The sequence below is a fragment of the Perissodus microlepis genome, chromosome 16, assembly GCF_051167445.1.
Source record: "Perissodus microlepis isolate ML-2025 ecotype Zambia chromosome 16, ASM5116744v1, whole genome shotgun sequence".
In the NCBI taxonomy this organism is placed as follows: domain Eukaryota; kingdom Metazoa; phylum Chordata; class Actinopteri; order Cichliformes; family Cichlidae; genus Perissodus; species Perissodus microlepis.
The window spans coordinates 30,653,179-30,669,737 of NC_140476.1; the positions used below are offsets into that span (position 1 = coordinate 30,653,179).

Here is a 16,559-nt window from a genome sequence, read left to right on the forward strand (position 1 = left end):
AGACACTCACAGTGCCCTAGGCATTCTTTATGAAAGGTTTCATCAAGATTAAGCCACTTATCTAGGAGGAGATGGGGACCATACAAACATAGATATGCTAGGGGGGGACCATGGCTCAGGGGAAGCGTATCTGTAACCGGAAGGTCGCCGGTTCGATCCCCGGGCTCTCTGTCCTGGTCGTTGTGTCCTTGGGCAAGACACCTTACCCTACCGCCTGCTGGTGTTGGCCAGAGGGGCCGATGGCGCGATATGGCAGCCTCGCTTCTGTCAGTCTGCCCCAGGGCAGCTGTGGCTACAACTGTAGCTGCCTCCACCAGTGTGTGAATGTGAGAGTGAATGAATAGTGGCATTGTAAAGTGCTTTGGGTGCCTTGAAAAGCGCTATATAAATCCAATCCATTATTATTATTACAATCATTATTATAGTAAGTGCAGTGAGAGTGTTTCAGTTGGGAACGCTGTCTTTTATTTTCTGCTGTTTGTCTAGAATCCTGCCTGGAATGTGGCCTTCATATAAATCACAAGATCATCCCAGTAAGAGATATTTGGGGGGATTTTTTCTTTTTTATCCTAATCTTCTCCATGAAAAGCTCATTTTTATTGTATGTGCTTATTGGCAAGCACTGAGTTCAAAAAGCAGAAATGACTTTTTCTTCTCAAATGACCTCACATCTGTTTTGGTGATGTAGAAATAAGAAATACATATGAAAATCGAGGCATGTTGCTGCAGACGGTCCTGGGATCAAAGCTGAGGCCTTTCTATGGGTTCTGTCCTGGTGCACCAGCTTCCTCTTAGAGTCCAAAAAAACACGTGTGAGTTAGAGTAATTGGCGATTCTAAATCACTCATAGGCGTGTCTCAACCCTCAACCCGGGATAACTGGGAAAGGCACACAGTGACCCTGAATTGGACCATGGATGGAAGAAAATGGATAGACTGCTGGATTGTGTCATTGTGCAAACATGTATAGACTTAACTGTATGCCTTCTGGTGGTAGTCCAGATGTCTGCTTTTGAAAAAGCCTCACTGACACAGGAGGAGTGATGGTGTCAGTGTCCGGGGTGATTCCTGCAGAAGGGGAAAACGTCCACATTTCCAAGGTGCACACAGTCATTTGTTGACAGTGGTGCAGAGTCTGGTGGAGGCTGATAGAAAACCTTTGAAATTTTTATGTTTAAAGAGAGCCATTTATGGGAAACCTGAGGTATGTGTACACCCCGGCAGTGGCATCTAGTTATTCTAGCATTAAGCTGTAATGCTATTCTAAAGGCTTTACCGTGTGTCATACAGCTACCTTGTTTGTTTCCTGCTACGACTGCGCCATGCGATGATATATATCATATGATAAAATGAAAACGTCTGTCATTTCACATTTTGTGGTATTTCAGAATACACTGTGGCATTACTACTGGCATGAGTATGTGGACGAGCCCAACTACACAGCCCTGTTTGAGTTTGATGGTGCACTTTATCTGAGATTGCATTGAGACTTTGCAGTCGTGTTTTGCAGACAGGCTTTTTTCTTGATGACCATGCAGGAGAAATGATAGGCTCAGGGAAGCTCCACATGAGGATCATCTAGTGTGTGTCACTATGTATAATGCTGTGACCAAAATACTGTTTTTGTTCACAGTCTCCATGTAGCCATCAATGAGTATCTAAATATAAGCATATTTTTCTGTAATAATAACCCGTGGTAGGTCATATGGGATTTTAAAATTTTCAAGGTGCTAGTTTAGCGAAGATTTGTGTTGCTGGCTCTCAGGCTGAATATGCAAGATGCTTTGTTGTGACATTTTACATTACATATGCTATAATTCTAACTTGAAGTGAGTTGTTTACTTGTTATAGCGTACATATTTATGGTGAGGCTTAGTTTGCTGCTATAGTTTAAGCTTGAAAAGGTCCATGGTTACATTTTGTCTCTTACAAAAAGCATTGTATCTTTGTGTTTTTTAAGCAGTTTTTTTTCTGCCTTTTATAATTTAGTTGGTCTCATATAATGCTACCTGATGAAGATAGCATTATATATTTTAATATTTAATATATACTGTAGACTTTGTATTAATGCTATAGGCAAGCAGCATATTACAGTATGTTGGACCTTTAGTCATTTAGTTTTTGAAAAGTGTCTTCTATTTTATACATTAATGTTTTATCTGAACTTTTTCAATTCAACATTTGCCCTGATTTTCTCAATAAAAAGAAAAAAAAATACATACAAATTAGTACCATTCATTTTCAAGTATCTAATTAAATGTAATTTTATTTATATAAACTATTCACAACAACATGTGCCTCAAGCAGCTGATTTAAAAATTAAAACAGAAATAATCCCTTCCGTGTGGTCATTATATAAGCTATTCTCCCAATTTACAGAAAATGCGCTGTATCATGATATATAGTGTTATCGCAATATGAAATGCATAATATCGGGATATGAGATTTTGGCCCCGATTTCCTGCTCTCTCTTTAGGCCTTTTTTTAGGCCATACATCACTGTCATGAATTAATGTTACAGTAACCAGTCGTAGTCACGTCTGACTACAGACATAGACCCCATCCTGATACTGATTAACTGCCTCCAACAGTTCACAGCCAGTGCTTGTTATCTTTTTTCCTGCCTATTTCAGTACCATTGAGATTAAAAAAAAGACCTTCCCACTGAATATTTTGCATCATAATACATCTCAACGCGCCCCCTCTCATTGATGTGTAAATGCTGATGTTTCTGAAGTACGCCCGAGCTTCCTACTATTACTGTGAAGATTGCTGCGGTTGAATTTTTATGGCTAATCTGTTTTATTTTTGCCTCCCACGCAGCACAGTCTCGACGAGCAATTGTTTCACATGAGAAGAGGAACAGCATTGATCTGTGTTTCTCAGGCTAAGCTTCCCTTGATAAGTACGAACCAGCCAACATAGCTTGTGGTTTGTTTTCAGTTTTGGAAATGGATTGGGTCCACTGCACCATCTGCAGATATGTTGCACTGAAGCATCAGTATGTCAACAACTGCGTGCTTACTGTATCTACTGAAGTGATTAATTTAAGCTGAATATTAAGCGAGGCATCAGTTTACTAGATGATTAAAGCTCAGTCTTGTTTCTGCTTCTGTTAGGTATTTTTCTAATTGACTAGCAATTATTCAGACGCATGCTGGCATGCTGTGTAGCCTGTAATGGAGACCAGGGGATCTGTTACCTTAACTTGTGTTTTTACTTGTTTATGAATGATTGATATTGGAAGCTAAATGAAAAGACACACACATTATTTTTATTGTTTATGGATTCTTTATTGACTTTAGTCAATATTCTGGGAGGACTGTTTAAGTGTCGGTTATGTTAGGAGAGCTGAAGAGTGAAAACAGCTTAGGTTCCCTGCTTAGGAACCGCTGAGGGGAGACTGAAATGACAGCTCAGGGGAGGCTAGTCTGGGTGTTTCTAATTTATGTATTTATGATTAAAGCATATGTGTTATTGAATTATATATATATATATGTATATATATATGTCATTTCAGTCTCCCCTCAGCGGGCGGTTTATCCTTCAAGCTCGGGTCCTCTACCAGAGGCCTGGGAGCTTGAGGCTCCTGTGCAGTATCTTAGCTGTTCCCAGGACTGCGCTCTTCTAGACAAAGATCTCCGATGTTGTTCCTGGGATCTGCTGGAGCCACTCGCCTAGCTTGGGAGTCACCGCACCCAGTGTTCCAATTACCATGGGGACCACCGTTACCTTCACCCTCCACATCCTCTCGAACACTGAGCTACTAGTTGTTTCGCCGTCATTGTGGATGTTGGGTATTGAAGAATCCATAGGTCCCTCATCCTATTCATGTAACCCATTCTGCCAGGGTTACTTGCGTAGTAGCATTCCAACAACGCCCTGTTTTCGTCTCTTATCCACCGATGCCTTCTTGTTCCAGTAGCCCACTTCTCGTCAGGGTGCCCTGGTTCCTCAACACCTGATGCGGACCTTGTTGATCCGGGCGACGTCCCAGCCGGCATGCCTTCATATTTATCTGTCTCGCTCATGTCTGCGGTAGGCTTGCTTGAATGTTTTCAACATGAAATTTAAATGAAATGTATTTGTTTCCCCCTTTGCATCTAAAATGGTTTACTTCATTACTCCACATGTTGAGCTTTCTTTTGATTAGGGTAGATTATTTGTTAATTTAAGGCTTATCTTTGAGTAGAGTTCTGCTTAGTTGGTCTCTTTTATGGGCCTACTTATTACTTAAAACAGCCTGTGAATTATGATGTGTTTTTGATATCATTTTTGGCTTTTGGGGTAGAATACAACACACGTCCTTTGTCTGCTTAGTAGACCATTCCAGAAACATATAGAGTATAAAAGGAAGCTAGGTGCTTTCAGAGACTGGGCGGGTTTGTGTAAATGTGTTTGAACTCCTGTTCTAATAATAAAAGCAACATATTTATTTCAGCCTCATGCTTCTTTGTTAAACCTGAAGCCACTACCAGCCAAACTGATATGTCCCAATCAGATAAAGAAGAGTGACTTAACGTTGGGAAAGAGTGCACTACTTTCATTTCCATGAAGTGACATTTCAGTCAATTATCCATTACCATGGCAACATCTGTAGGAGAGAGCGATGAGAGAAGCCTGGAGATGGTGTGCAAGAGATCCAGAGAGAGGAACTTTCTGGTAAACTGTAGAGAAGAATAGACTGACAGAAAATTGGATTTCATGGCGTACCATCAGGAGGGCTGGGTTCATTCAGCGTGCTGTGTGTCTGCAGGCATGCTGATTATGATAGCATAGCTCTTCTGTGCACACAGGACTTTAAGTCTGCCAATACTTGGCTAAACGGGGTATGTGCATACGCGCATACTGCACACTCACATATTCATTCGCCAACACATCTCACAATATAGGTTATAAAGGTTTTTTTATGTAACAGTTGACATGGGAGTTTAATGGAGTCCTACTAAGAGCCGCTGGAAAATTAAATAATGAATGAGGTTAATGGGTCACGATGGTTACATATGACCCTGTTTTCCATTTATTTCTCGTTTTCCAGGAAGGTCACATGTTCTAGTGCACTGTCTGGTCCAGTCAATAACAGCACACACACAGCCTAGTTTGTTGCTGCTGAGCAGATACGATCATCTAACTAACAAATGTTTTAAGAGCTTAGAGCTGCTTTCTTGGGACTAGCAGCAGCTGTGGCAAAACTTCAGTCACCTGATAACAATTTCAGTTGAATATCTTTTGTTTTTGTTGTGACTTGAAAGAAAAGGTTGCATTTGGGAAAGGGCCAGTGGCTCTTGGATTTTATTGTATTTGCATTTCATAAATTAAATCATTCAGTAGAGTATCTGATGACAAAAATATGGATTAGTTCCAACCGCAGATGATAGTCAAACTTTCTCTATGTGCAGAGTTGTGGATATTGTGCACCCACACGCATGCAGAAACACACACTTTGAGTGAATGAAGCTGCAATTTTAGCTGACGTATGTGGGCCACTTCCCCTGCTGCCTCCTGTCTCAACACTGTAGGTCAAAATATGTTCACATAAGAATGGTTTGTGTTCAGCATCCAGCAGAACTTATTAAAAAAAAGTGTGTACTTCCACTTCCACTAGACGTGGCTACAGACTTAAAGCTTTGTGCTGTTTTCCTTACAAATCAGATTTGAAATGTTGGTAGTGCTGGGTGGAAATCAGAATTCATCAGGAGGCCACGAATGTCTGTACAAAATGCAGTGGAAATGCTCGCTGTGCTTTGAGAGATTCAGTTTTCACCAAAGCAGAGTCATGGCTGAAGTTGATAATTGCCCAGGACACATTTGGCTAACCGCTGTTGAAAAAAGATATATGTGACCAAAAACACCCTTTTATGGGGTTTGTTTTGCATTCTCATTTAGAGCTATCCCCTTGTAAATGACTCATCCAAGATACAGTCAATGGCAGCGAAATACAGGATCTAATACAGGGCTCTAGACTAACTTTTTGCCATGGGCGTACCGGTACGCCTAACTTTTTAAAGTTAGGCGTACCGGCACAAAAGTTAGGCGCACACAAATTTTATAATAATTTATATAATATAATGTGTTTTTCTGGATACACTGTGCTTTTTCAGCATTCAAAGATTGATGACACCGTGTCAGAGCACTGGCTATGAATTTCAGAAGGATCAGGCCTTAACAGAAAAGTTAGCAATAGTTCTTTTCCTATTACAGCTACATCCACTTCTGTCGTGCCTAGGCTGCTCACTAGGGCTGGGTATCATCACTGATTTCTATAATCCATTCGATTCCGGTTTTCAAAGTCCCGATTCGATTCAACTTAGCCTCAGACAGTCAGAAATATTATAATTCTGATCACTTATCAGTACTGACTTCATCAGAATTGTGAACATCACAGCAGATGCCTTTGTGTGAAAGTAACTGAGAATAAAACACAGAAAAACATGAAGGAGATTTTCCTGGTCTGGCTTTTTATAGCAGATAACCTTAAAAATATTCTACAATGTTCTGCATATAAAGTTTAAATTTCTTCAGTATTGAACAACAGAAAAAATAGGCTTTCTTGTCCGAGGTCATTTAAGCGAAAAAAAGAAAAGAAAAAGACAGCAGCCGACAGCGCTGTAAACAACGGTAGACTGGTGGGTAATAAGCGAATGAATAATACAGAAAACAGAGATTGGAGACGGGAAACTGTTGTGTACAGAGAGAGATAGATAGAGAGCTGTGCATGAAGTGTGATTTTAATAGTCGTGGAAGCAAAACAGCAAAATTCATGACGACATTGATCAAATGTGACGCGCAGTTTGCTGCTTCTTTTGCTGCTTCTTTTGCTGCTGGCTCGGTGAATTTTGGTTGGAGAGAGACAAAACCTGCAGCTCAGAATCAGCGCAAAAAGACGTAATCACAGCGCGGACCGGACGCATCAGAATCACTAAGCTCCGACAGCGTGTCCGTCTACGGGCCGTTGGGTGAGAAAGCCGAGAAAGACAAAGTTAATTCTGATGCGTTGGGTCCGCTCTGTGTTTACGTCTTTGTGTGGAATCCGTGTACCTGCTCTCATTTGCTGTTTGGTTGTTGTTGAAATGGTTTTGTGAGCTTTGATCTGAGAATCTGGCGTTTCTGGCAAAACACAGTTATATTTAAAAGTCGATTCAGGATTTAATGAATTGATATCGCTTTATTCAAGCTACTCACCTCCCACTTCCACCTGCACTTTCAACTGGACCACGGCCAATCAGAGAGGTCCCGCCCCTTACTATCTCTGATTGGTTTAGTCCACGATAGGGGCAAAATGTGTGTCTGTTGTTGACCACAGGGAAGGTTGCAGATTTTTTTTTTTTTTTTGCTACCCGAACAGTTGGTCGCACAGGTGCAACCAAATATTTTTTTTTAGTCGCACCACTGAAAAATTTGGTCGTATTTGCGACCAAATTGGTCGCACTCTAGAGCCCTGTAATAGATTTCCAGTCACCTCTAAACAGTGATAGAACTGATCTTCATATTTCATGTTGGTCTTCTGGTTCAACAGTCACAGACAGTCAAGTGTTCAGTCAACCACAAAATATGAAATCAGCAAGTCAACACCAAGTGCACAAATGAGTGACATGCATCAAAGCCTAAGCCATAATATATTGCATTTTTCACACTGTAAAGTTACCAGACTCGATTAGCAGTACGAGGTAGGCATCCAATTTCTTCTTGAGATTTATAGTATACAGTCAATTACAGTAATATGCAGTATACTTTTTACATCTTTTGAATTGCTTCTTATATTTAATGTAATTGTGCTATTTTAAATATTCAAATCACTTTAGAAACACACCAGTGTGTTTACCTGTCTTCATTCACATATTTCCCTAACGGCCGCGGCAGATGGCTATCCTCTTACTGAGCCTGCTTCTGCCCGAGGTTTCTTCTTGTTAAAAGGGAGTTTTTCCTTCCCACTGTTGTCAAGCGCTTGCTAATTGGGCGTTGTTTGTTTTCTCTGTGTTATTGCAGGGTCTTTACCTTATAATATAAAGTGCTAAAAAAAACGTAATTATTATCATTGGGCATTTGTAACTTCATTACCCTTTGTATGTTTTAAAAGCTCACTGGAAGAATGAAAAATGAAATGTTTATTTACAGGTAATATATAAAAATAACTGAATAGCACATTTCTCATTCTAATTACCAGAACCTCCTGAGGTTAACCTTTGTCAGTGGACAAAGACCCAGTTCATGGGGTAAATATAGTTCACTGTGCCGAGCCTGTGGTTATGTTTCTGTATGTGTGTCACTGTGTTCCATTGTGCATTGTGACCTTCATCAACCTCCACCCATTCACTCATCACTCAGCTTATTGTTAGGCATCAAAGGTACACACTGTGGCTCACAATGGCATTGTGGTTGCCAAGCAATCAAGGTCCGGATAAATTGACAAAGGACATTTTTACGACATCCTGTATTAACTCAGTAACCCCCTTTCCAATGTAAACATTTCCATCTAGTCGACAACAGTATATTATTCCTGCCCTGAAGAGCTAACAGTTGCAGCCATTGTGAAGCAGTTAAATCTACATTAAATGAGGAACTTGCTTGCATATGTACTGTACTGGGCATGGTATGTGTAAAATAAATTTTACTAACTGACATGACTTCACTCTCGTTCTGCTTGCTGGTTCAGGGAAACCCTTTTTTTTCCAGTTTTAGGACGCTACATTCTTCCAAACTCCCAGGGATACTTATTCAACACTAAAAGCTGGCTCACCTCCTTCATCTCCATGTGTAGAACCTCCCCTGAGTCATGGAAGCTATGCTAAATTTAGCAGACCTCAAAAAGTAATGGTGTGGCAAGTTCTTATTGAGTTTTCTGCCCACAAATATCTCTCTCGCTCTACCTAGTTGTGTTTTGCTCTCTATGCTTATTTTCTCAGTAAAAGGTTTGTTCGTGACTCACCCACGGCAGAGTGGGGCCCTATGAATTATTGAACCAATGGTGGAGCTCTCATAAATAATCTAACTGTATATCGCTGGGTGAGCATGTCAGTTCATTGGATACATCTCATCTTGAGTCTCACTGTCAGTACCACCTAGACCTGGGTCCAGTAACAGCTAAAGGCCAACCTGGACATAAACTGCTGCACATAGATGCAAACTCGACAATATACAGATATATGGAGCGTTTTCATTGGCTTCTATTGAAAGCAGTCTGTCTGGGCTCTCAAACAAAAATGACAGTAGGCAGTACAACACAAGGCAATGCGGACTATATTGTGGAGGCCGCTTGTAAAGAGTCAGTAGTAGATATACTGCACAGGGGTAAGAAGATTCTTGGTTTGGATCTCCTGGTTATTTTGCCAGTTTCTATGTGAGATTGCATATTGTTCTTCTGCCTGAGTGGGTATCCTCTGAGTCCTCTGAGTCCTCTCCTTATTGTCCAGAAACATGCACATTTCATTAATTGATTCTAAATTGGTAGATTTAGATAGGCAGATAAAGTGCTTAAGCATATAGAATAAAGGGCTTTATGAAGATGTGCGATCTTTAAAGTGCTTTCAGTTGTCAGTAAGAGTAGAATTGTGCTATTTAAATGTCAGACCATGTCCCTGTGCTTTCTTCTGAATAATATGTTATACAGTTGTAGTAATGAGGAGGGGATAAAGTGGGCAAGATTATCTGGAATAGCATTCGCCTACAGTTAATTAGTCATTCAGTCTAATTTGCAAGTTAATACAACCAGTCAAGTGAGCTATGAGAGAGCTATACCATGTGTGTCATTAAATCAGAGAGTACTGTCATCCCATGGTCCCACCTACGCACTCGACGCATTTTTTTCCTCCGTCATGCATTCATGCATGCAGATGTCAAAAATGTTGCAGCCATGTATATCAGCATCTAGTTAGCACTACCAAATGAGAGCGAGCTGCACAACAAATATCAGCAAACACACAGACTGTGCACGTTGGCATGCAATCTGTCTTCCTAGTTAAAGGTACACTGGCTGTATTTGGAAAAAATAAAGCAAAGCGAAATAAAAAATCGATGTGTGATAAATTTGTTCTCAGAGATGCTGTGAACAAACAAATAAAGCTCACGTGTAATGTTGTAATTAATTAGATTTATTATTTTTCCCTATCTGACCTTTTTACATATTTTACTGAAATTACAGCCACTTGATACTGTGAAATGTGACAACAAAATGAATGATAATTCATAACTCAAGTGTTCAAAACAACTGGACAGTTTAAATAAGTCTCAGAGTTTACAGTAATGGCCTCTGGTGGACTGGTGCAAAGCAGGCGCTGGTGTTTATGGTTACTGATAGCTTAGGTCAAAGGTCCCAGTCAGTCACTTACAAAATGACTTAGGAGTTGGAGAGCAGCCATGATAACTCAGCCAACAACAATATGTTGATGACTGCAGTTGGTTAAATTCACAAAGAGCAAAGCCAGCGAGCAGTACAGATACCGAGCCTGTCTGCAAAGAAAACATATCTACTGGAGCTCACGGCGCACAGTTCAAATCAATTTGGAAGTTAGTTTGAGGACAGCTACACCAGATATCAGGGTTCACCCACCAGCTCAATCACTCTGTAACACCTTGGTAATAAGCCAACTAACAGTTAACACCCACTATTTCTGAAGCTCTGTGACACTTTGTATCCTCTTTAACCTGATGTTGTAGAGGTTAAATTCCACTAAAGCCATAGCCATTGTTCCACATAAATAACCAACAGTGTCGAGAATCAGGTCAGTTTCCTTTTCTGACTTGTGGCTCAGAAAAGGAAATGTGGGACCCGTGATACCCACCCATTCACTGTGAATAGTTTGGATATTTACCTGAGATCAGTTGGACTTTAAGCAGACTTTGGACTGATTTGGGAATTTGCTTTGAGGCATAGAGCCCCACAGCTGATGAGTTCTGGGCGGCAGCCTATGTGTGAAAACGGCTTTAAATTTGAGTCGGTGACTCACAAACAGAGCTTAAAAGCAGCTGAATTTTAATCTGAAGCACTAAAGCTATGGGCCGATAATAACACTCTACGTGAGAGTTTGTGGTGATTCGGCTAAACTAGCTAAAACCATCACTCAATGCAGTCATAATGATGTCCTTGAGTGAGTGCTAATTATGTATTAGGTCTAATTGTGTAACCAAGACCACAACTTTTTTTTATTTGAGTTTGGATTTTCGGATTGAATTGGTAAATGATTTTGTGTGTTGTATGTGTTTATGTGTTACTTACTTCTGTGAACTGTGTCTGTAGGTTCCAATCTCTATGCTATGAAAAAAAACATTTTGTTAGGTGTCACTGTTTGCATGTAACTCTTGAACAAGGAAGGAAATAAAAATGTCAAACTGCTCATTAATTAAAGAATCCAGCAGTAGATTAATCTGTATTGATGTCGTACAGTAAGATTTGGCAACAGTACAATTCAGTCTCTGGACTGCCAGCATGCCGTAGGTAATGGCGGTGAATTAGGTATAGAGCCAGCTGAGGAGGTGTGGGCAAATGACTAGGATGCCTTCTGGGCTTCTCTTGGGCAAGGTGTTCTGGGCATGTCCTGGGGAGGAGGCCCCAGGGTGGAACGAGAATATGCTTGCATCTTTAATATTCCCTGTGAACACCTTGGTATTCCCTTGGACAAACTGGAGGTGGCTGGGGAAAGGGAGGTCAGGGCTTCTCTCCTGAGGCTGCTGTCCCTGCAACCCAGTGTTAAATAAGTTTCAGAGGATGGATAAAAGGAAAAAATTGTAATTAATGTGACACATTTTCTTGCTTTTATGCCTAATAGCATTGGTTATTTTATGGTTATTTCAGTAAAAAAAATAAAAAATATAATCATAAGTTCATAATTCTTTCTTCTTCTGTCTATCCACAACCAAACAAAAGGTTAAAGGCAAAAAAATTTAAGTGTCTAATTAAAGTTTTTTTTTATTTTTTCAATTCTTTTTTAATTCAACTGTTTGTTAGTAATAGTAATATAATAATATACTGTAATTGTGCTTAGGTTTCTGAAGTAAAAGACTTCATGTTATTGAGATGTTGCCCACAGTCCTTGACATCTCTAAGCACCTGGCTCTTTGTATCATGTGCAGTACGTGCACTCTTTGACATTGGAGGGTCATTTCAGATTCTAATTGCTCATTATTTAATGTAAAACTGACTTCTAGATGAGCCAGTTTGCTAGTGACTACATGCTGTACATTCATATACTTAACCATAAACACCCAGACCTCCCTGCTTCCTGTGATTAATTCTCGTTGCAGTCACAATATTGATTGTTTGACGTGTGGGAGAGCTGCTGAATATTGGAGAAACACTTCAACAGCCTTGAACGTTTTGGTGTGGTTCTGCTGATGGCAAGCAGCCCTGAGATGCAGAGCAGCAGGTGCTGAGTGAACACACCCCCTACGGCGAGTGAGCAGCATTGACCGCTTATAATCGTTTCACCAATGGTTTCACTTTTTCTCCTGTTGCTTTGTAGCTCGTTTTTGCTTTTGTGGTTGATGAATTTGGACCAAGAAAGCAAAATAAAGACACTGGGATGTTTTTAAAGGTTTGGCATGTATGAATATAAAAAAAAAAATAGAACGTGTAGGTTTTTGGTGTAATTGTACAAGAAACGAAACAAAAGCAGTTCTCTTGGCAATTTGCTTAGGTGGCGGGCTGTTGCCTGCATGGTGCCTTTCGTGACTGTTATTCCCACAGGAAGTGAAGGTGGTGGAATGCCCCTGCAGTCTCTCTCCATATGCCCAGAAGAAGAAACACGCACACACACACACACACACACACACACACACACACACACACACACACACACACAAGGACAGCAGAGGCTCTGCTTTATTGTGTGGAACACTATATTTATGGATAATGTTTGATTCTTGGCCTATTAATATAGTTTATTCCTACGACACATGTTCCTCTGAGAGAACTGAACATCAGATTGGATTTTGAGCATCCCTGCTGGGTAAATAAATTTGCATGTTAATGAAAGAAATTGATTTTATCAAGACAAAGACTCCATACTAAAACCTCTCCTGTTTCATGACAAGGCAAGTCTTTTATGCAAATGTAGAAATATCTAGAAATTCACTGATTTTTGTAATTCTGGATAGGTGAAAGACTCAGTGATCGGTATCTGTTTTTGTTCTTCTTCATCTAATGAAAGTCTACATTGTGAGGCTTTCACAGCGAGTATGCCAGAAACTCTTTCACTTAACATGCATATTGGAAAAATGCATTTTGGCATGTTAACAACAAATTGTCCAAACAGCGAAATACATTTGCGCTTTACATTAAACAATGTTTTCAGATATTAAATTATGACACATAAATTGTCTGTTCCTTGCCAAACATGCCAAAAAATGTTACTTAAAAAGAAAAACATTATGTATTCCTTTTAAACCACACAAATCACCATGGTTTCTTTAACCATTTGATCTGACTTAATCAATGATTGTATCAGCAGTTAAAAAAAAAGCACTAGCAGTCAGACGAAAAGTGGAAGCAAAGAGCAGTCTCAAGTCCCTTGTTTTATTGATCCATTTATCCACCCCAACCTCCTCCTTTTGTAGCTTTATAGCTACAAAATGATCATGATGTTTCCTACTTAGCAGCCTTTTGTCCACTAGAGGGCTTTGTAACTTTGGGAGCAAAAAACGTATATTATCACAATGCTTGTGATTTTAAAAATGTGGGTATGTGCGTGTCTGAACTGATGCTTGTCAAAAGATTTCTTTTCTATACCTAGGATGGTTCAACAGCTGGTTATACAAATATGTTAGAAACAACGTGAATAATTTATCCAAGCTATTGACAGGTTTTTGCACCAATAAATTACAAATCTGACAGCAGGCCACTATGAATGGTCCACACAGACATGCTTTGTTTTATACCCTAATGCAATATTGTTGCAAATTAAATGCAACAAATATTTTACAATGAGTTCACTCTTGTGGCCTTGGGGTTTATGGACAGAGCATGGAAAGCTGGGTAAGATACATTTTTGGTGGGATGATAATCCCTAATAAACCCACACAGATTCTGGTAACATTTAGGTTAACAGTCATGTGCGGTGCTGAGCTCCATACTGTGGTGGATTACTCTATCCAGGACGCCGTGTGAATTTCTGTGTGTGATCCAGGTCATTGGCTGTCAGAGCAGCTGTCACGTTACTCTGACTGACGAGAATTGAAACGCTGAGAATGAAGGATTAATCAAGCATAGTAACGTGGCCAGGATGATGACACGGCGCCAGCACCTGCCAGCACTTCGCTCTGCATTTGTCTGAGTGTGTCTGAAAAGCACCTCACAACTTGAGCAAGACAGCCGCTTCCCGGTTTCCATGCCAACCGCAAGGGCTGTTCATGTTGGAGCATGCTCAGTTTGGCTACCTTCTCTGTAACAATAGCCAGTGAGAGGGCTCACACTCACACACACTCTCTCTCACACGCACTTTACTCCAGCTCGCAGTGGGAGCGAGACAGAGAGGATAGGCTGCCCGCTGCGCTCCGGAGCTCATAACACACACAACGAGCAACAGACACACGCTGCTTTGTAACAAAGGTGAGTACACAAACATACAAAAATTCTTTTCAGTTTTATGGCCTTTATTATCTTATGCGAAAGAGTTTGTGGCATATGCATCCTTCCCTCTGTGCTGGAAAGACCTGCAGAGTGGAGATAGTTGTTACCGGTGGAAAAACTAGAGCAAAAAGGAAAGAAGCATGTGGTCTGGTTGGTGAAAGAGCTGCATGAGCCTCTTTCTTAAAATGCCTTTGAAATGAGGCCATTATCATACATTCAGTTCCCTATGTTTCAACTTGCAGGTGGTCTCTTGCAAACAGGGGGTCTTGTCATTTTATGAATGGTGAAAGCAGATTGAATATTTATTCTGCTCAATCGGAGGTATAGTAGTTGACGATGCAGGGATCGCTCAATAATTCATAGAGCCTTGTATGGAGGGAAGTCGAGGGATGACAGCAGGTGTAATGTGATGCTTTGCATGGACAAAGATAGATGTTCTAGGCTTCTTTTGATAGTACAGCCCATTTTTACAACCTACTTTTGCTTATTCGTGTGTTCGTATCGGACTAAAACTGGGAGCTTGTGTGATCACTAAATGTGTAACTCAAAAGGGCAAAGTCTTTCCTGGAGGAAAAGCGGGATAAACAGATGCAGTCTGGCGTAGATGCTCAGACATCTCTGAAAACGTTGCATGATGTAAGGAGTTTCTTTTCAGGTCTGGATGACCCTTTAAAGATTTTGGGCCTGTATGTGTGTTGCGGACTGTCTGCCTGTCTGTCTGTGTGCGAGTTTGTACCGGGGCCGTTCTACACAAGAGATATCGTCAATATGAGCCATCACTCCCGCCCCGTGTCTCTCTGAGGCATACTTAGAGATTCACTCACAGGCAGACATTCACTGCCCGCCTCCCACAAGATTAATTATGGTGGCTGATAAATTCCTGTCTGGTCGATAGTGTATTTCTCTGCAGCTGGCCAGAGCCTTGTGTTTGTGTTGGTGTATGCTGATGGTTATTTAGAGAGCAGCATGAATATCAACTGGCCTTGGCTGTGGCTTCATGTAAAGCAGAGGTGAAGGAATGGGTGATCAAATTCATAACAATGTTTTTCAGTGCTTATGAACATTAGTCTTGTGTTGGGATAGTTCCTTGCAATAAAGTATGTTTTGCAGTCATCTAATGACACCATAAAACTCCTTATACCGTTACAAATGACCTGTTTTACCAACTTGTTCAAACTTTTGACTACTTGAACTCCTTAATTTCTTTTTTCAAGCAGTTTATTTCAGCCAGCTGTAGCTTACATGGTTCCATGTTGATGTCCTGAAATTGATTTAGAAAATTTGATTTAGACCAACAGTCTAAAGCTCTAAATAATTACATTTGCAGTAATAGTTGCAAACAGAAAACACAAAGATCTAATTGCAGATACAGATACAGTCATAAGGCATTGAAGATTTGCACATGCTAACCTATTCTCTACTCTTGTTCTATATTGTGTAAAGGCTCAAAAGATATTAGCGCAGTTTAATTTATCCCGAAAGCCTTTGTTGGGTGTCTTTTGCACTAAACGAAAAAAATTGATCAAGAATCAATACAGCAATTGATAAAGAATTGGACACATAGGCAGAATCATTAAAGGCATTGGTATCAATAAATTCTCATCAATACTCATCTTAGTCGGCAATCATTGTCTATTGGCACAGGAAGTGAGGTCTTTTGGAGTTGTTGTTTGTTGGTTCTGGATAAATATAAGTACAGCCGGATGTCTTTGCTGTTTTTTATATTTTGTATTTTTCGACATCAGGTAATGTACAAGAGGTTTATCGGGTGGCTGCTGTTGCTGGAAATGATGACAGTGAAAGTTGGGACTTAAGTAGTAAATGTGCTATAAAATCAAAACAAAAAGCTAAAAGAGGCAAAAAAAAAAATTGCTTGAGATAGACTGTTAGAAATTTCTTGTGGCTTCAGATCACACACTCTATATAAGACACACTACTTAAAGCCAGTAGCCATGGCCACCTGGCATTCAAAGTGGCACTTCTTCCCAGTAATGCGAGTC

At 40.3% G+C, this 16,559-nt stretch overlaps 1 protein-coding gene across 2 annotated transcripts in view; it reads left to right on the plus strand.

Annotated features, from left to right (window-relative positions):
* Positions 1-16,559, plus strand: part of arhgef49 (Rho guanine nucleotide exchange factor 49) — a 77,650-nt gene that overhangs the window by 12,839 nt on the left and 48,252 nt on the right. The window contains exon 1 of one of the 2 annotated variants that reach the window (XM_084954914.1): positions 14,370-14,538. The exons of the other annotated variant lie outside the window; for it this stretch is intronic. The gene's annotated coding sequence lies outside the window, so the exon portion shown is untranslated. Of the gene's footprint in view, positions 1-14,369; positions 14,539-16,559 lie in introns of those variants that run through there. 2 annotated transcript variants of the gene reach the window in all.